Here is a 21,743-nt window from a genome sequence, read left to right as displayed (position 1 = left end):
GACTTCCTGCAGCGCGGGTCAGTCGCGATCTTTGGATTTTCAAGGATGACAATTTTGTAGGCTCCCTACCTTATAAAGCAGTTGAGTGGAACACTAATATGATATACATGCATTTATTAACTTTAGCGTCACAAGAACAAACAAATAGAGCAACATCTCATCCTAATCGCTTTATTAAATCAATTCAGCTTCTCAAATCACAAAACAATCGCTACAACACTCACCGTGAACCCTTTGGATTACTCTTCTTCTAAAAATAAATTTATCTCTGCTTATAAAATGGAGTTGAAAAAAGCACAGTACTTCCAAAGGCAATGAAGAGGACCAAGAAGATGAGTTAGAGGAAGTGCCTACCTCCAACACACAGAGAGAATCATGGGCGTGGTAGTTCTTTACCACTGTTGGGAATGTACCAAAAGCTAAAGCTTCCAAAGTGAAATGCACTGAGTGCAACTTTATAATCACTCAATCGCGGACTACCTGGACATTACTCCTACGTGACCCCCTCCACACGGCGCCACACCAAATCCGATCACTGCAATGCTCGCAAAAGTTGTTACTTTCTTAACAAGTAGCAGGCTGTCTTCCTCCACCTCATCTTCCTCAACCAATACTGTAACCACACAGCCTACTTCTGTGGGACACAAAATCCCACCAGCTACCTTGCCAGCAATAAAAGAGGCTGTTGATCCATATCTTTCGAAGACAACAGTCCTCTGTATATACTGCAACACACCACTCTGTAGGGGGAAGCAATTTCGAAGTGCTTTTGAAGTTGTTATCAAGGAGCATGAGAAACATTGGCCCCTACCTTAGAAGTAACAAACATGCAACATCTTCCTCTGTCCACCTGCCCCTCCATATTAGTGCTTTCTGCCTCTTCCCTCAGTTCTCTCCCCACCTTACGTTCTAACCTTTCCTGCAAAAAAGAAATATGTCAAAAACACTGCATAAGAAAGGTTCCTTTCACAGTTAAATAGAACAAAAACAAATAATCTAGGCTCCATCTACTTTACATTTCTCAGTAAAGTACATCGACTCAATAAGATTTTCCAACATTTCCATTAGCATTTTGTGTTATGCTAATGGCAATAATGTGGCGTTCATTCCCCGTTACATGGACTGAAGCGGAGGATAAGATCCCGGCAGCCCAAGTTATTGGCCTAAGTGAAGTGTCTGTGTGCGCCCTGATGCCTAGGGGCTTTGGTTCGTTATAAATAAATAACGAGGGCTCCGGACTCTTCTCCCCATTCTAGCCCCTGCAATGGGGGATGAAGGCCATTAGCACCCCATGTTCGCAAAGCGGGAACCGGGGTGCTAAAAAAAAATATTTTTCTTCCTACACCTGTAGGAAGGAAAATCCTTTTCCAAGATGGCCACCATGGAAAGGGAAGGCAGGGCTCTGTACACAGCCCCCTTCCTTTTCCATGGCAGCCTGCAAAAGGCGAAGAGAGAACTATATGACCATATTACCACAAGCAATTTTTTTTCCCCTTTCAAACCTATCCCACGTTTGAATTACTTTACCACATAGCCGGTCCCAGGTGGACATGGCCACTTTAACCCCATTTGTCGTCACTCGTGGCCATGGCCAGTAGCCAGATTGTCAGTCATGACTGTATGCCATAATCCACACAATATGGCCCATGGCCACAGGCTATATATACCTCAGTTAGCAAAGGTATATCACTACTTTTTGTACCTACATTGACACTTGACAAAAACAAAAAATACTGGCACATTTGCAAAGCCATGCTTAAAGGTCCTTACCAATGCTCCTTACACGAGTTTGCTAGAGTTCCGCCCATGTGTTATTTTTTCAAGTGTCAAAATGTATGTACATACAATAGTCATTTAACTTAGCCCCCACTTGACAAAATCAATTCAGACTTTACACAAACATTCAAGGTTGTGTCTATAATCTTTCTGAAAATCTTTGTCCACATTCGTCAAACGGCAACAAAGTTATAAGCCATCTAAAAATGTTGAGACCCCCTCTAATTTAGCCACTCTTGACAAAATCCCACCATTCTTTACAAAAATATTTATATCTAGATTTAAAATCATTTTGCAAACTTTTGTGCAGATTCGTCAAATGGCACCACATTTTTAAGCCTTTACAATATTTTGGAACCTCCTCCCTCTAATTTTGTTCCCTCTAGACTAAACAGCTCCACACTTCCCAATACCATTCAGAATCTAGTCTAGAATAAAATTCCCACATCTCATACAATGTCGCTGTACTGCTGATGGGGTGTCAAAGATGCTTCTCATAACTGGCAGGCATGCCTGCTCCTCTTTGGTGGCAGGGCCACTTCACTGCCGGTCACCATCTTGGTGCTGCAGGTCTTGCCACGCAGACAAGGGCGCACCAGAGAAATGCTCTGCTTTTCGACTTTGGCTATTGTTTAACCTATGGCCACCCCCACCCTTCAGCCGCTTCCTGGGGCCCACAAAGGAGCTGGTGCTCATAGGCTTGGGAGCAAAGATGGCAATTATACATGTACAACACACATTCGCTGCAGGTGGGTTTGTACTTATAATTGGCTGAGACTTTGGCTAGTGTTGGCAATAAATGCCGTGGATTTTATTGCACGATACATAGGTCATAAAACATGTTTGTAATTTTATTCATAAAATGTACTCATGTAGAACAGAGTCGTATCTTTTGTACTTTTGGGCACATGGGCCAGTTGTTGTCCTCCAGGACCGTGCCGCCATCTTGTTCCCACGACTGTGTGACATGGGTTGTCTTTTTCCCATTGTATGCTTCTTGCTTCCTTCTTCCTCAGGATGGGCGGGATCGGGTGAAGAAGCACAGTCTCCTGGTTTTGAGGGATGATTTTGTTTGCACTAGGTTCAGAGTGCTAATCAGGCCTGTGAGCAGCTCCCCTTGGACCTCCCTTTATTCAAGGCCATGCATATTGCCATAGCTTGGGTGATTATGCCAGCCAGCTGGCGCCGATGGTCATTCGCACCTCTGTGTTCTTCTCTTTTGTATCCCTTTTTTTGTTTGTTCTTATCTCCTTTTCCTTCTGCCCTGTTGCTAACTGCTACTCCACTCTGGTTCTGTGTTACCACCCTTCCTTTTCTTGCACCCTGGTGTAAACACTCTATTCCTGTGCGGGTGTTATGTTGCTGTAAACTCTGTATTCACACAATGTGAGCAGAGGTGGGAAGACGGAAGGGGGTAAGGGAGATGATTCCCTTCCCTTGCTTCCCATGATTATTATATTTAGCATGTACTGTGTTTGCCCCCTTTGCCCCAGTTTATGCATACGTGTCTTCCAGCTGCATTAGGTTCCCCATTCCGTGGCACTTTTCACATCAGTGAGATGTAGGACGAGGCTGGCAGGCATCAAAGCACAGAGCTAACTGCGAGAACAGAACATCTTAATGCTGCGCCGGTGTTAGGCAGAATCCTGTGCAGTTCCCTTGGGGAAAACTGCAAAACGATTAAGACTACAGGACCAGCAGTAAACCCAATTGGTAGCAGTCTGCACCACCCAGATTTACCTGGTAGCTGTGGCTGAGCAGTCGGACTTCTCTCAAGAAGAGTAGGGCAGTATGTAGGGTATACACAATAGGGCCAAAACACAGTAGAGCAAACAAACACTGACCAGAGCTTTGTATAAAAAGTATATAGTTATTTATTTAAAAACACACTTGAAGTAATATACCAGCACTCATCAGTAAAAGCAAGTTACAACACAATCAGGTAATGGTATACACACCTCCCTTAATAACTACCAGACAAGTCAGGGTTAAAGCACACTATTTGTTAAGACAGAAGTGAGCGCTTAACCTAGATGGCACTCCAATAGTTTAGGTTAGCAAGGGAGACAAAAGGCATAGCATAAAATAACAGTTCCCAACACTTTTTAAGAGGCAGAGCAAAGGGGAGGAAGGCAGGTTATACTGTGGAGCCAAAGTTCATAGGCCAGGCCCACTTTAAGTGGAGCAAGCATAAATGCGCCCAGGATCACAAGGTTTAAAGTGCACTAAAAGTCTTTGCAGAGTGTCAAAAAGGAGTTGGACTAGTTCAAGAAGGCAAAGTTAGAAGGTCTGGGGCCAACCCAGTTGGAAAGTCAAGGATTTACGGGACACCTTGGACAATCCGTTGCAAGGGGGGCCAGGCGGGACACAGTACCTTAAATGGTGAAGAAGCTCCAGCGGTGGCAGTTGTTCCTGGCAGCGGGTGCAAGTCGTGGCTTCGACCAGAGGAAGAGATGATCTCGACGAGGAAGAAAGCTGGAAGTCGTTGCGCTGCCAGGGATGAAACCAGCTGCGGATTTCCCGATTAAAAGGTGCGTCCCTTTTATTCGCGGTCAGTGGTGAAGTGTGGCTATCCGGCCGCCAGGGTGCTTGGCACGGGCGATTCGACCACGAGACGTCCAGGAAGGAGAAAAAGGCGAACTGGTTGGTCCCACCAGTTCAAAGGGAAGAAGACTCTCCTAGAAGATCTCCTCTATCGTTGGGGAAGTGGCGAGTTTGTTACAGCGTGGCTCCACTGGTGGTGTGGTCATTGTAGATGGCTCAGCTTCTCCCCTCTTCGGATTCTTTAGGTCCTGTGGTGACTTCTGAAGTTCCAGTCCCAAAGGCCCTACTTTTATGCAGAAAACCCCCCATTCATCAGCCTAGCTGTCAATCACACATGCTAAGTGGTGAGCCGGGTGGCTCATCACTGGGCCAATCAAAGTAGAGTGCGACTTGGGTTGCTAAGGCAACGCAGTCCAGGATGCCAATTCCCCCTGCCACCGTTTCTGTGGAACCCAGACAGAGTGGCACCACTTGGAGGGCTTCTGTGGGGAAGCCCGCCAAAATAGTAGAACAAAGGGCTCAACCTTGGTCAGAGTTACAGAGATGGACACAAACGCCATTTTAGAATCGAGTTCTGGCAAAAAGACCCAACCGGTGATTTAATATTAAATAAATAAACCAGCGGTATCTTTAACATTGCACCAAAAAGTGGTGCGTTTAAAATGAATGGGAAAATCCCATAGAGAATAATCCGGTGGAATATTTCGTGTGGTAACCACTGCCACCACCATAAACTTGACGAGGGAGGACGGGACAGTGGCCCCTCGAAAATAGACCCAGGGGCAATCGAATTACCCCTTACCAGTACCTCCACAATATGATGGTTTGTACTGGTTCTGTTCACAATTTTGGACTAGTAAAGCCAATGGTGACTTTACATGCCCTTGGAGACAGTAGTCAGTCCCAGGGTATGGAGTCCATGTTTGGGGGTCACTGTGACACCCCTGTGGTACTGCACTGAGGGTGCTGTGTACCACACATACAGAAAAACAGATGATACCCTATGAAGTAAAAAGAAACGCCATAGCCCATAAGCACAAAATAAGTCAAAGACATACCTCAAATCATGCCTAAGAGTGGGAGTAAAAGAGTCTCACTCTTAGCAGGAGAAAAAAACAAACCCCAAAAACCAGCAAAGTTGCTGGGGGACTCACTAGGTTTGGGAAATTAGCCTTTTAAGAGAATTCTCCCTAACAGCCGGCAGGCCTGCCCCCCACCCCCACTTAGTCTTCTGAAGGGAGTTGGCGACAGTGTCTTGCTCTGTTGATGCAATCACACGTTTCCTTGCCCTTCAACTCTAAATCCTTTTCCTCCCCATCACACTTTTAACCCTCTGATGTCTCGCTCTGCCTTCCTGTATCTACCTGTAGATATTCAATCACTAAGACTACCTCCTTCCTATCACTACTTTTCCACTAGCTACCACTCTTTTCCGCTCTGCCTTTTTTACTCTCCACCACTGCTTTTCTCCCCTATTGCCACTTTTCTGCTAATACCACTCCTTCTTGGCTACTACTGCCTCTCTGTTACTACCACCACGTTTCTTCTCCACTACAGCTCTGCTACCACCACCACCTCTTTGCTCACTACTGCCGCCTCTCACTACTACTCCTACTCTTCCTCTGCTACTACCACCACCTTTGTCCTCTCACCAACACGTACACCAACACTGCAGTACCCTTCGCCAATACCGGCCTCCTCATTCCAAACTCAGTCCTCCTACTAGCCTCTGCCCACCACCATTCCACTACTGGCCTCACTTCCCCAAAATACATTTCCGGACCCACATCTTTTGTTCCACGCAGCTCGCCGCATTCAGGCCATGAAATAAAACGAGCATGCTATGATGTGAACTACCCTCTCGCACTGCCCTCCTGTAGGCTCGACCAAACAGCAACTCACTCTGGCAGTTTTGTTGGGTCAATGCCGTGGCCACTGACCCGCCCTGGCTTTGCCTCCGTTCTGCAGTGCAGGTTGGCCGCCTTGTCAGGCAGAGCAATGCAGCTCAGCTGCAATACACAGAACAATAAAGAGCACGAGTATCAAAATAACAGGAAGGATTAAAAAAAGGCAGCACAACCAGCACATGTACCAGAGAGTTCCCCTGCCAACAAAGCTAAGCCCTCCTTTCGGAGGCCTGCCCAAGGGGGGCAGATATCACGATGGCATACCCTGGGGCAACAAAACACACGCAACACAGGCGGTGCCAAAGGGTACACCACAGCAACCTGTTGGTATTTTGACACAGGGTCTTGCAAAAAGGGAGATGAGTGCAGGTACAAACACCAATGCAGTACATGTGGTGGAGGACACAGCAGCGGTAATTGCACCAAACCCTCCCCTTCCAGGGCCAGCCCCAAAGTCACTGAGGCCAAAAACAGCCCCTAAATGTAAAATAGGGACCACACCAATAAAAGTAGACAAACTCTTGCAAATGCTACAAGGCTACCCTGACCAAGCAGCAAGAACATTTTTGGATCAGGGTGTAAGAGTTTTCAAATCCCATTCCAGGGACATGGATCCCACCACATCCCCAATAACCTAAAGTCTGCCTCCTCACTTGCCCCAATAATCAAGGGAAAAATAGAAAAATAACAAAAACTGGCCAGGATAGATGGCCCCTTCGCCAGTCCCCCGATTCAGAGTTTTTATGATCCCCTCTGGACCTAGTGCCCAAAAAAGAACATGGGAGTTCAGGATGATCCACCACCTATCCTACCCACCAGGGAGCTCTTTCAACAATGGCACCAGCAGTTTCCAAGATGCAGTGTATTTAGTGAGACTGCCAGGGAGCCACGCTCTCATGGCAAAAGCAGACATCCAAGTCAGCATTTAGGCTGTTGCCCGTCCATGAGAGCACCTACCAGTGGCTTTGCTTCCACTTTGAGAAATAAATTCTATTTTGACACATCCCTCCCCATTTGTTATTCATTACGTGCGAGTGCAAATTCTTTGCCCCTCCTTAACGTTCTTATTCCTTTTCCAGCTCCACGCCCGCCTCTCACCTTCAGCCTGCCCATTGTTGTTCGTCACACTTATTTTAGCACTGGTGCGCACGCATTAGAAGTGCCATCCAAAGTGGCTGTTTGGCTGTTCGGCGAGGGGCGAGGAGTCAGTCAAAAAACCAAGGTAATGCATCAAATATAAAATACGGATAACACAAAAAAAATAATATAAAAATCACAAATTTCTTTGTACTTCTTGACCTACGTATTTACTAATTGTATGTGCTGTGGAGGGCGACCTCTATATATTCCCTTATTTTCTTTTCAAAGGGCCCTGTTGCTGGTTATTCTTTAGACTCCTGTTTATATAACACTCTGAAAGCTTAGAAGCAAGGAACGTCCTACAGTAGTATCGATAGTTTGCCATTTGCTCACACTAGTGAGCCGCACTCGACCGTGGTGCTATTTAAAGGAGTATTGTTGTGTTTGGTTGCATATGTATTCACCTAGTTGGTAGAATGTGCATAAGATCTGCAACAGCTTAACACAGCCTCCCATTACTCTTGCTGAAAGGGGCTACTTCCATGTACATATTTTCACTGTGACTGCCTCTTATTCATATAATAGAAATTACGCTTAGGAATGGGAAACGCTTTCAAGACCTTCCCAGTAAAGAAGCTGGGATTAGACCCACAGGCACTCTGCATCCCTCGAAAAAGATGTCTCTCAGTGGGAAACACTTGTTCCTTTCTATATCACTTGAGAACGCTGTCTCCACATGTATTGAGACTGCTGACATCTTGAAACAACTTTCCCAAGGAAATTCTTCAATAACATTATCACCGGAAGAGCAGACGTTGTCCAAACTAAATACGGAGTTTTCCTTAAAAGACCTAAACGAATTTGAAATAAACATTTTGCCATCAGGACAGGAGCTCACAAATGCGAAGTTGGCACAGGATATAAAGAAGCAAGAAGATGATTTTGTCCCAATTTTGAACACCTCTATGCTTGCGCCCGTGGTGATGGCTGAATTGGGTAGGAGTCTTTCTCTTGGTCCTTCTACTCCTGTATCCAATTCCGGTATTTTTCGCGAACAGGTCCATCTTCATAAAGTTGAGGTTATTTCACAGCATAATAAGTATGTAGCTCCAAAAGCAATTCCTCTAGTTTGCCCACCGGCATCGCCCGGATGTCTGCAAGCTCTCCATCTATGGACATGTATGAGAACAAGCATTTGCATAGCCATGATGGTGATTCATTCACTAACTTCCATGCTGACGATGCCTCGGCCCGTGTGAGCTCTACACAATCTCCTGTGTCCTCTATTCCACAAGAAGAGGATACTCAACATCTATTTGGACAAGAGTTGCAAAATGTTCCAGTTCTGGCGCGAATCCTCAAACTCTTGGATAAAGGCCATGAATACACACCTATAGCCTTAAAAGAGTTGAAGGATATTGTTTTGACTAATACCGAAAAATTGAGTAAATTAGAAGGCTTCATTCTTGCACAAGAAGCTTGCCATAAATTCCACCTTGCGTGCCCAGAAAGAGCATTCCTGTTTCTAAAGAAGGAATTGGATAAACAATCCTCCCCAGTTGTTTCCTTCTCTATTAGTACTCAAAGCTCAAATGATCTCCTCCTCCTTAATGGTATTCCGACCACCTATGCTCATGCAATTCATAATCCAAACATCATGTCAGTTATCCCCATTTCCACCTATAGATCTTACAGCATTAGCAAAACGTCACCATAAATTAATTCTGCAAGTGGAACAAATCTTATTTGACTCAAACCTTTTTCCGAAATCTTACTTTGCAGAAAAATCTTCTGGTGTTGAAATTGCCTCTAATGAAAATTCACCAGATATTCCATCTGCCATTACCGACATTCTAGATCAGAAACACGCTGACAAATCGCTAAGCATAAATGCTGCTGCCAAAGAAGAGACATCACTACATTTTTATCACATGTCACGTAAAGCGAAAAGAGTACGCCAAAAAGCTGTCAAAAGAAGACAATGTGCTAAAAACACTGATAAAGTGCCTGCGAAGGGTGCACAGTGCATCTTCCCAAAAAAAGTTGCAGCAAAAGCAGATATACAGAAGTTAGACGCGAAAAAACTTGATAATTCGGTTCCAGAAGATCAAGTGTTTAACGCTAGTCAACTAAATGACGAGAGCAAAAAGGTTTTGCAACTTAAAGTCAAAGAGCTTCCCCTACTTGCTCTGGCCATCAATGCAAATACTTCCCTTTATGCTCCATATAAAAACCTATTAGATCATAGGCTTAGCTTGACAGGAACTCAACCTGTTAAGATATCAGAATTGTCACCGCCTATACCTTACCAAGCATTGTCTGGTAACGCTCACCTGGTATCCACGGGGACGTCACTCAGCCTGTTCTGACCTCTTACGACCTCAAACCCTTCCCTGGAGTCTACTCGACTGGAGACTGGGCCTGAAACACAGGATTGGTAGAGTTTAACTCCCTATTGTCTCTGTGTGCTTGAACCCTTCTTCCCCGGGGTTCAACCCTTCCCTTTGATCCACAGCTCACCTTGTTTTCTTGGAAAGTGTGCTCTCTGTCCTGCTTTCAGCACAGGGGCGCGTTGATTGATGCAGGCTCGTTGCTGCCTAGTTACTTCACTGGCAAGAGGCCGACAGGTAAGTATAATGAGTCTTTTGAACAGTTCTCTAACTTTGTTCCTTTCCTTCCTTAGATGATGGCCGGCGTCTGGGGATGGCGACGTGCTGCTGAGATGAGTAGCGCTGAAGGTGAGTGAGAGCGCGATGCGACCCTTTAGTATTTGTATTGAACTGAGTTATTTTTCTGTGTCTTTTAGGTGCCGCGCTGTTTTCAGCGTGGATGCCGGTTATGAAGAAGAAATGCGGTGAGTAAGCGCGGTATGCAGCACCTTTAGATGTTTCCTCGCTAACCTGGAGTGTCTTTTCCCTCTTGCAGATGGTTGAGAAGTTCCGGAGACAGAGTTCCTCCAGAGCGGCAGGGATTCAGGTAAGCGTTTGAAGCTAGTACAGTCTTTAAAAATAAGCGAAGATTTGCTGAATGCTTACTAATGCCTTTTTTCTGTTCTTTTCCCTTTCCTTAGGAAGCGGCATGCCAGGATGGGAATGACACCGCCGAAGATGCCCGCAGAAGAGAAGAAGCGATGAATGATGGGCAGAAGCGCCGCAAGGTAAGGCTTTTCCTAATGGTGTTCTTGCAGGAGCTGAGCGCAGACGAAAGATGCAGGCCTACTGGAGACCGATCCGAACACGGTGTGTGTCACGTGCAGGTGCAGAAAACACAAAGCATGTTTCTCACCCTGGACGTGGCTTAAATAGTCTCTGGGTATCCCAGGTGTCTCTGGGCTGAACCACACCCAAAAGACTAGACTGCACATGCAGTTCTGGGAACCAAAATATGTGGGGGCATCCACCTTGCCCCCCATCAATGCACTACTAGTCCAATCCCCAATGTTATCCTATCGTAGTGAGTGAGTCTGGTGCCACAAGCGCCAAGTCTGACTCCCAAGTGGGTCTTTGGAGGGATGGAGAGGCCCTTGAGGGCCATGTAGGTGATTGTGGCCTGGCTCCAGCCTGACATCTTGGAGGGCTGGGGACATGAGGGGCAGGAATCATGACAGCCTTCCCTCATTGCTAAGCAGGAAGGCGAGAGTAAGGCTGCTCTTGTCCAAGCCAATATAAGCACATATGTCCCTGTAATATCTACCACAAAAACTTCAATGGTTACACAAACAGACGAATCTTGCATGAGAAATCAGGCCCTTATTGTGAATAGTCCCATACATCCACAGGCGTCTGTCTGTAACCAAACTGAACCTTTAGGTTCGCAATCAGTTGTTTCTCATACCTTTGTTACGTCTTTTCAAGTAATAAAGGAACAGGAGACTAATCATAGCCACGCAGATAAATTACTCGTGCACGAAGTTCCGAGGGGGCCTCAATCTGAGGTCCCTCAAGTTGTCTCATTGCAAAATTGAATCTCTCTGGAGTCAAATCATCGCCATTCCCCTTGGTAATCTCCAAAGCTAGCTTCAATCCATTTTCTGAAATTCCCAATGAAATGAAAACAACGCTTGGTTGGTCTAGCGATCCAAATGTTAACAGCAATGCACGTATAAATCGATCCTTTCTAATGAAGGCCTTATTCAAAATTCCATCTCTGCGCAATCTTGTTACCATGATGTGGAATGGATTAGGCTTTCAAACAGAAAAATAATCGGATGTTCTGTTCTGTAAAGTTCAATCACCTATCATTGCAAAATTGCTATGGGATTTTAAATCTGACCTTGTTCTTTTAGGCCTAAAAATGCAGGCTTTCTCCTCAGAGGAAGCATGGACATTTCTTGACTTTCAGCCCTTAATCAAAGCTGAATCTGGGAATGCTCATGATATTGCTTCTGCGAAAAGTGACAATAGTAATATACCATATTGGAACAACTGGCCTCTTTAACTACAGCCTTAAATGGCCTTACATGGCTTGAACCTGTAATAAAGTTAGCAGCCGCAAATGCACAACCCGTTGTTCATTCATAATTGGGTGATTTGAGTATTTGTTGATGGAATTGTTGCGGATTGAAAAATCTGTGCAAATGGCTTTCCTGATATGCACCTAATGATCCCACTTTTTTGCTTATCCAAGAAACAATGTGTTCTACTGCCCTGCAGTTTGATGGATTTACCTCCTCACTCAGCCGGCTTTGAATAGGGGCATAGGTAGACCCACATGGGGTCTGGCAATTCTAATTAACAAGTTAAGATTTACAGTTAATCATACCTATGTCTCCCACTTGTATCTTATTCTTGAACTGGTTTTTGATTTACAGTACTGTAGTAATCTCTTGTCTCACTTTACTGGAATCCTGCTTCTTTATCTATCGGGCTATTTTTGCACATAATTCTGCTCTTCTTGAGGCAACCACCTCAAGTCCTAATGCGGAAATTCACATTAGTGGCGATTTTAACGTCACACTTTATTAATCTTTAAACTCTATACACAAAAATGTCTGCTCATCACAGGCTTTCGTTGTTGCGGGGTCGCACTTGGACTCAATTCTTTAAAGAATGGGATATCCATTCGGTGTGTCCACAATTCCCTTTAACCTTCTATACATGGCAGAGAGGTTCAGCAATGTTGGCTATCGGCTATATTGTGGCTTCAAGGAGTCTATCAGGAATGCTTTCGCCTATTGTCACCCATACTTCTCGGTTGGGTGACCATCTGCTAATATCAAAATCTGAAAGCTGTTCATAAGGACGTTGCCTCAAACCCAGAATTGTCCATTATTCAAACAAGATATCCAAATGCTTTTGATCAATTGGAATACAGCGAATTGTAGAAAACTAACGTTCTTAGTCAACTGTGACTTATGGACACCTTTAAACCTCTTCGATTTTTCTGCTGATTCAGAAAAAATAATGCAATGGAACATAAAAATGATAACATTTCATCTCAACACTATTGCTTCTGCTGCCAGAGCTTCTCTCCCTTGTCCAGTATCTTCCCCCTTTTTTTTTCCTCGCTTAGCTCATCTCAAACAAAAGAAAAATTCCGAGCTAATTAGTCTATAAAAAAAAGTATACAGATATTCGATGCAAATACTTATCGTTACGCTAAAAAAACAAATCACTATGCATGATAAATCAAAGGTAAAAAAAAAAGCATGCTTTTGTATACTCCTGGAAGCTAATCAAAAGATGGTGTCTAATCTTTGTAGGTATAATACCAAAGATATCTGGAAATTACTAAAACTCTTGCAAATCTTCTAGTTCATCTTTGGAGTCCTCTATCGACGGTCTTTCTTGGTTTACAATTTTTAAAAACAAATATTCTCTCCCTGCTTCGTTCATCCCTTTGATGCAACTTCTCGACTTCACCATATTCCTGACTTAGGCCCATGGTCTTATATAGATATCGTTTATGCAATTCATGAACTTAAACCATCTGAATGTGCAGGACCTGATCGTCTTCCCCCCCTGCGTAAAGACGACCCACTATTTTGGGCAAAGATCTTTTAGGAATTATTTCATTCCATCTTTAGATCCAAAGCTATTCCTGTTTCATGGCTAACTTCTGTTATCATCCCTCTTCACAAAAAAGGTCCTCTAAATGACCCGAATAACTTTCACCCGATTTCTCTAATCGATGTGACTGCTAAAATCTTTGCACTACTAATTCTTTGTGATGTGGAAGCCTTTATTACAACAAATTCCATTCTTTGCATAGCACAAGTGGGCTTCAGAAAATCTATGGGAACGCAATTAAATGCTACTATTTTAGCCCATCTCATTGTTATCCCTACATATTATCCCCACCAAAAATATTGCCGTACATTTGGTTGTTTGTCTCGCCATAGGTGATATTCTTGGGGAGGATTCATCCTCTCATCTCACTTCTCATGACCCGGTGTTTATTACCTCTTTAGATCTTTCTTCAGCCTTTTGACAGTGGTGAGAGGCGTGCTTTGGCAGAACTTTTTTATTATAAATTTCCATCGCATTTAGTTGCCCTTATAGCCCTCTTAAATCACAATACCAACTTTAGGGTGCAGATTACATCTGAGGGTTTGCTGACTGACCCAATACCAACTGCGATCGGTGTCAAGCAAGGATACAACCTTACGGCAGTCCTGTTTAATCTGTACCTTGCTGACATCGATCGCATTTGTGACTTTTCAAAATCTTTTTCGGTCTGTTTGGGTGCCTCATATATTAATTGGATCGCCTGTGCGGATGATTTCCTTCTCTTAGATCGTACCCAGTAAGGGCTTCAAAATAAGCTACAAAGCTTTCTTCTGTACTGCACCCAAAATAATCCATCTGTTAATCCGTCAAAGTCAAATATAACTATCTTTTCTTCTCGAAAAAAAAACGTGCAGGTTTAAATGGTCAATTAACTAATTGAATTCTACTGTAAGAAAGTGGAAGCAGTCTTATTGTACAGTCTAAATTTATCCCTTGTGGAAATTGACACATCTAAATAAGCTCCGAGGTGAAATCTGGAAAAATATGCTTGGATTGCCAAATTATCTTCCTAATGCCATAGTGAGGCACGAACTTGGGCTTAATTCCTTAGCCTCCCATTTTAAATGGAGACTACTTTCCAACTTTTCTAAAATGTTACCTCCTCCTTTTAACTCGTTATGAGGATCATTCTAAAATGTTAGCAGCCTCTCAGCCAGCTTCTATTGCTAAATTCCAACAACGTATGATCAAACTATTATAACAAATCAATTTGCAGCCGTAAGACCTGAAATGGCAGCTACGCCTTGCAGAGAAAAGGCACTTCTTGAATGATCGGGCTGCGAACTCTGATCTAATTGCCCCGTATCCTTTGTTTTCTGAATATGCTAAATTTAGGCATGCACAATATCCCCGTCTTTTATATTTGACCTTATTTCCCTCTAATAAGGCACGTAATACATATGAGGTATCGCCTCGACTTGTTCCATACAAAAATGCGGATTAAGCATTGATATTCTAATGCAGAGTCCCCTAATGAGACAATATGTCGATTCTGTTGCTCCATCTACTTTGGAATCCCCTAAAACATCTTTTTCTATTTTGCCCATGGTTTGAATACATAAGAACACACATGCTAAAAGATTTTAAAAAATGCAAACATATCAGCCAGTAATCTTATTGGGCTTAGATGCATGTGGAGCAGAAGCAATTCTAGCTACTGTTTGCTTCCTATACCATATTGAACTAGAACTAGATGCTTGCAAAACAGGGTAACACCACAATTGAAGCCATTGTCTGTTTGATTTTTCTCATCTCGTTCTTTTTCTTATGCACTTATAGAGCTACTGATAGTTTTTTTTCTTTGTTACGTACTATGTTTTTATGATGACTAAGACTGCTTTATCATGTAAAAGAAGTAGAAGGGATCTACACACATTTTATATTTGAAAAGGTTTCTTTTTTGTAACATGATTTTAAATGCAACTTGGTGGTAAGCCGTTTTAAGTATTACATTAAAAAAAATCTTTTTGTAAAGATGCGTATGCACTAAATAAAAAAGAAAAAACTACTACCTCCCCATGGGCTGCGCCATTGCATGTGCTTATTTTGATCAGTTCATTTTTACAATGGACACTGCAGCAAGCCATGCCCAGAGCAAGAATAGTGCATTACTTGGATGATTTCTTCTTTACTTGCCCAGCAGGGTCCCCATTATGCAGCTCATCCAGCCAAAAATGTAGCGAAATCATGCAGGCTTTAGGGGTCTCACTGGCACCAGAGAAGACAGTGGGGCCTACCACCACCCTTTCATTCCTAGTGATTGAGATTGACTCTTCCAAGGGAGAATGCTGCATACCCAAAGATAAAATGGAGGACCTACTGAAAGCAATAAAGATGACAGGCAAGGAGAAGGCAACCCTAAGGGAAATGCACTCTCTCCCAGGGAAGCTCAATTTTGCAACCAGAATCATGCCCCAGGGCCGGGTCTTGCACAGAAGCCTAGAACTAAAAATGAGGGGGGGTTACCAAGCAACACCACCACATCAGACTGGGCAAAGAGATGGCACAAGACCTAGCTATATGAGTCATTCCTTAGCAACTTCAATGGGAAGGTTATATGGCGCAAACCCATAAACGATGCTGGGAAAAGGGCCCTGTTCACTGATGCGGCAGGCAGCAAAGAATTTGGGATATGTTTTGGAAACAAGTGGTGCACTTTCCACTGGTCTCACTGTTGGTATGGGTGGGTTGGACCAGAAACATCACCCTTCTAGAGATATTCCCCATATGGTTGGCACTCTACTTGTGGGGGGACCTGCTGAGTAACACAGAGCTGGTCACATGGTCGGACAACATGGCAGTGGTACACGTGTTGAACAAAGATGCTGCATCTTGCTCTCTGGTATTGAAAGTGGTAAGAGAAATTACAAAAGTTAGTCTGAAGCACAATATTGTAATAATTAGACAGCACATTGCAGGCAAAGAAAACGAGGCTAACGCACTGTCCCGTTTTCAGTTCTCCACTTTCAGGGCCCTAAACCCACAGGCAGAAGCAAAGAGGACAGCTGTTCCAGAGGAGGTTTGGGCCATCCTGGAACAAAAAAGACAGACCTCTCCATTCCTCCAAACAAGGCTCCTCCATGAGAACCCCTGCTCCCACCCGCCCCGAAGGCAAAAGCAACGGGGGCGGGTTGGGGGGGGAAATCATATCCCGGCACCACACATGAACAGGTGAGCCCAGAGGGGTCCTAGGGGACTCGGCCAAAAAAGGCGCTGGCCCAAAAAACAGCTAAAATGTACAACTGCCTGACAGATTTTGGCAACATTACAAAAGTCACCAACATCAGAGACATACAGGAGAGCCATGTCAATGACTTCATGGAATGGATGTTCAAACAGAACACAAAGCATGGGCTTCCTCCCATTTGGCAGCAGTATCCTACTACACTAGTTTGGCGGGAGCCACCGATCCCACTCACAGCGCATTAACTAGGTATGCACTCAGAGGGTGGTCCAAACTGGAAGGGGTAAAAAAGACACCAGGCGCCCTATTCATTTTGCTAAATTAAAAACCCTGTTAGACACCCTGCATAAAGTATGCAATAATTAATATGATACTACCTTATTTAAGGCAGCCTTTACGCTCAATTACTTTGGGGCTTTCAGGATTAGCGAGATAGCTTCCAAGAACACAGGTTCTGAGGAAGGGCTGGATTTAGGCGACATCCACTGTCGGGGTGATTTCCCGCGGGTCGTCGGGCCGTCTGTGGACCTCCGGGGTTGGGGAGGCCCCAACTCCTCCCGCATCCCAAAGGAGTATGAGACACGCACAAATCAGACAGGGACCGGTTCTCGGAGCATCGGTACCCAAGGAACTTCTCAGCGGTGATGGGCTCGCAGGCCCTTTTTCTAGCAGGATGACGCTACCACCTGCGTCACCTGCTAAAACTAGCCCCTAAACCTAGCGCTACTTTGGGTTGGTTCCCCGAATGGTAGGGTCAGTATGGATCAGTATAGGAGAGAATTTTAGTGGCGAAGGCAGGTGGTACGCTTGGGTCGTCCCTAAGAATGGCTACATGAGATTTGTTACATTGAGAAAGTTAGTGATTGGTTAAATGATGGTGTTGTCAGTGGTTAGCCCCTCGTATTCTGATTGAATCATCCGCGAGCCCCCAACCTGGGACCATCGTCGCTCCCAGCTCACGATGTACCTGGTGTTGGCAACAGTGTATGACTGTCAGTGGCGGACAATGAACTGGTCTTACTACTGGCTGTTGAGTGTCCCTTTCCCATTGCCGCTGGTGTCCAACTTGTAACTTCGTTGTTGCAGTCCGGGTTCCAGACGTGAGACCCCAGAACTTCTCTGGTCCTTGGAGCTTGGCATTGTGTCAGATCGGCCTGGTCACGTGTTGAGACCGCGGCTGAAGCAGAATTACAGGGATTTGATTTGTATTTCTGCTCCGAGGAGTGTTTAGCAGTGGCAGGTGTAACCTTGACGCTGAGAGCGCGGCGTGCAGATTGCAACTTCGTGGCCTTGGCTGTGGGGCTCCCGTCAAGGTTTGTTCTGCATGATCAGCATCTTACAGTTTTGTCTCAGCTGCTGGGGGCCTCGAGGCTCTGGTTTGCGGCCTACCTTGGCCTAGTCTATGGGTGGCGGCGTATAGTTCATAACACGGGGGTCGCGAGGTGCGTCTTGGATCCTTATACATTAGTCCATCTACAGGGTGACCTCTTCATAGTTTTAATAGCAAAAAAGCGTCTGCAAGCATACACACAAGCTCTTCTGGCGTCGTTACGGGGCCACTTTCTGGACTGTGTGTGGCCTCGTAAATCTAGGGGCATTCCACTTTCTCCGATAGTTTTAAAGGAGTACTGTCTCCTTCTTTCACTGTCCACTGTCCAGTCAGCTCCTGTTCATTGTTGTTTGCTGTTTCCCGTTGGTTGTTCTCTGACCCACCCTGCATCCGTTGAATCTGTTGAGAGATAAAAGCAGCACTAGCAACCAGGGAAGAGACATACTCATGCATTTCTTCACCAAAAACAGTACTTGCTGTATGACAATCACTCATAGCCCTTGATGGTGGTGTGAGGGGAAGGTGCATTTGGCATCCGGTCACCACCTCATGTGGTTTGAGGTGGTGGTCCGAACCTGGTTTATTCATCAATTCAAACAGAGCCAGAGGAAGGCAATAGTGCCAGCTCTTTTTGGTTGGTTGTTGGATCTTAGCTATCACTTCTTTCAGGAGGCCGTTGAGGCGTTCAGACGCCATTGGTTTGTGGGTGATATGCACAGGCAAATTTATGTTTGATCCCCAGAAGGGCAGTTGCGTGCTGAAATAATTCATTGGCGGAGTGAGAACCGTTGTCTGACCTTAATACTTCGCAAACCCCCCCACCTCGGGAAGACTTCCCTTGCTAAAAATTTAGCTGCTCTAAATGCATCTGCATGAGAGCATGGGCTGGCCTCAATCCACCTTGAAAATGGGCATACTACTACAATCATGTATCTGTACCCTTGACGTACGTTGATCATGTTGACGTAGTCAATGTGTAGGTGCAGAAAGGGTCCTTTGGCCTGGGGTATTGTACCTTTGATCACTTGCAGCGTGTGACTGGCCGTAAATTGTTTGCAGGTGTGGCAATTGCTAATGAAATTTGCAGCATGTGAGTTTAGCTCGGGGCAGAACCATCATTCTTTTATTCGTGCTGCAATTACTTCTTTCCCTTTATGAGTGGGGTGGTGTAGTTGGGTCAGAGCTGTTTAAAGTAGGGCCAGGGGCATCACAACTTTCCCTGTATTATTCTGTCGCCATAGTGCATCTGTGGGGGACATGGTGCATCCTCTTTTAACCCACAGTTCTCCAGCATGGGGTCTGGCATGGATTCACATGCTCATGAATATTCCCCGTCGTCAGGCTGGGAATCCTCGGTAAAGAAAAAACCAGTATCAGTTTCGTTTCTGATCTGTCTTTCGTAGTAACCACCAATCACTGGTCTCTGCGTCATACTGACCACAGCCAATGACTGCCCTCTACCTAAGCACCGCCTCTGGCAGCCATCTTCAGATTTTTACCGCACGTTCATGTGTTGGGATCCTCGTGCTATTGCTCTCGAGCGTTAGTGCTATTTTTTCACATTTTTTCTCAAAAACTTCGTTTTTTCGGTCAAAAGAGCCTCAAGCTCCACCGACTCTCCATCCGATCAACGGGGACCCGTGTCGGATTCGTCTGCGCCCCTCAAGGGTGAAGATCCCCTCGAGCTACGCTTTTGGAGGACTCCAGAAGTTTCTCAGGCCCGGACATGGCCCAGGAGAAGGGAAGCTCGACGCCCGGAAAGCTGTTCAGGATCTGCCCTGGATGCCAGCTGCAGAACGTCTTCAAGGAGGACGAACAATCCTTTTGTCTCTACTGCCTACATGAGGACAAGACGCACGTGGAGAAGGACTGTGCGTTTTGCGGCAATATGTCGGAGCGGACCATGAAGGACCGCCATCAACGTCTCGCCAACTGGCTGGAAGGGAAGAGCCCGTCAGGCGAGAAGAAGAGGAAGAAATCCGAGCGGTCTTCTAAGACCTTTGAGGACGCCCCGGCAACGGGGGTCCAACACAAGGCCAAGCACCGCGAGTCCGCTGGCACCGGGAGCGCCGAACGGTCGGGCTCCACGGGCGCCAGGCAGGGCGCACCCTCCCCGGCACCTTCAGCCACGAGCCAACGCTCTGGGTCTGGTAAGAGGAAGGGCGAGTACCCGGCGAAGCTCCTGGAGAGGCCCCGGTCGAGCTCGAAGGCCCCATCGGAGGGGGAGCGAGGCAGTGTCCCCCCCCCTCAAGGATAAGGCGGTGAGCGCACCTAAGGTGGTGAAGGCCTTAATCCATCCGGCCAAGCCCTCTATCGATACTGTCGCGGCGGCCCTGGCTCAGCCTGTGGAGGCTACACCAGTGGTGGCGACCTCGGGGCTCAGAGTCTCCCTGCCACCTCGGAGGGAGTCCTCTTTTGTGCCCATCGATAGGACCCCCGTGAAACACCCGGCGGGGAAGAAAAAGGGGGGGGGGCAGAGGGCGTCTTCGTAGCCTCGGCCTCAGCTTCAGAGGAAGAGCTGATTGAGGTCTTAATCCACGGCCTTGGCGTGGAAGAAGACCGGCCCGTCGGGATGGATCCCGACGCAGGTGACGACGACATCGTCGAGGGTGCCGACGGGGCTCCTGATCGCCCGTCGGATTCCCCTCTGCCAGTGCCGCAAGACAACTCGGAGGCCATTTTGTTGGCTATACAGTCCTTATGTTCAGAGATAAGGACGAGACTACCGTTGCCGACGGAGGAACCTCTCCCGTCGGGGGATCCTGAACCGGGACCTTCTGGTGCTCCCCCGCCCAAGAAAAGAAGGATTCACCCTCCACCTCCTTTTCAGCCGTCGCGCCCCGTCCAGCCCTCCTCCCCGTCCTCCCGAGGGGATGATACGGGGACTGACACGGCAGCGACGGGTACGGACGACGAGGTATACGAAGAGGATCTACCGTCGTCGCCTCCCACCAGGGTTTCTCCGCCCGACGAGATTGGATCGTTCCACTCCATGATCGCCAGGGCATCCAAGCTTTTCCAACTCTGCCCTGAGGAGAAGAAAAAGGAAGGATTCCTTTATCAACGGCGCAAGGCCAAGAGGAAGACGGTCCTCGCGGTGCCTCTACTGGACGACATTTGGGATGAGGGCCTCGCCCTCCTCAAGAACCCTTCCACGACGCCGGCTTGAAGAGACCGGTACGAGAAGAAGTACCGGGTCCCGGACGCAGCCCCCCTGTGCCTCCGGGCGCAGCCTACCCCGGACTCCGTCGTCTCCGCGGCGGCCAGGAAGAAAGCGGGGGGGGGGGTGCGGCCTCCACATCGACTTCCCCACCGGACGGCGAGGGAAAGAAATTGGACGCTATGGGACGCAGGGTCATCTCGTCTGCAGCGACGACGATTAAAGCGGCCAACGCCTTGCCTATCGTGGCCCACTACGACAGGGAGCTATGGTACAAACTGGCTCCCCTGCTGGACTTCCTACCGGACCACAAGAGGGCGGATGCCCTGGAGATCCTACAGGAAGGCGAGGTGGCGTCGGACCACGCCATCACTATTGCGACGGACATCGCCGACACTGGGTTTCGCCAGTTGGGCAACGGCGTGTGCCTTAGGCGGCGTGGATGGCTCAAGGCTACGGACTTCCGTCAAGACGTACAGACCAGAGTCCTGGACATGCCGTTCGATGGGAACAACCTGTTTGGGAAAACAGTGGACGATTCCCTTCAGGCCATTAAAACGGACACTGAGACGGCCCGGGCCCTTGGGGTTCTGCAGCAACGACGGACGCCCTTTCGGAGCAGCGGAGGCAAGGGCGCCTCCAAAGGTTCCGGCGGCGGTTTCTCCACCTACCGTCAAGCGGCCCGCTCGTCGTCTCAGGAGGCCTACAGAGGACGAGGCAAGTCTGGCGGACCCCGCCGTCGTCGCCAAGGAGG

General features: G+C 46.7%; 1 protein-coding gene across 1 annotated transcript in view; it reads left to right on the top strand.

Moving 5' to 3' along the window:
- NPEPPS (aminopeptidase puromycin sensitive) overlaps positions 1-21,743 on the top strand; it is a 1,690,513-nt gene that overhangs the window by 929,178 nt on the left and 739,592 nt on the right. The gene's annotated exons all lie outside the window — the stretch shown is intronic.

Source organism: Ambystoma mexicanum, chromosome 13 (genome assembly GCF_040938575.1).
Source record: "Ambystoma mexicanum isolate Mex_15411 chromosome 13, UKY_AmexF1_1, whole genome shotgun sequence".
NCBI classification, from domain to species: Eukaryota; Metazoa; Chordata; class Amphibia; order Caudata; family Ambystomatidae; genus Ambystoma; species Ambystoma mexicanum.
Note: the sequence above shows the minus strand (reverse complement) of the source record. Positions and strands in the feature narration are given on the sequence as shown.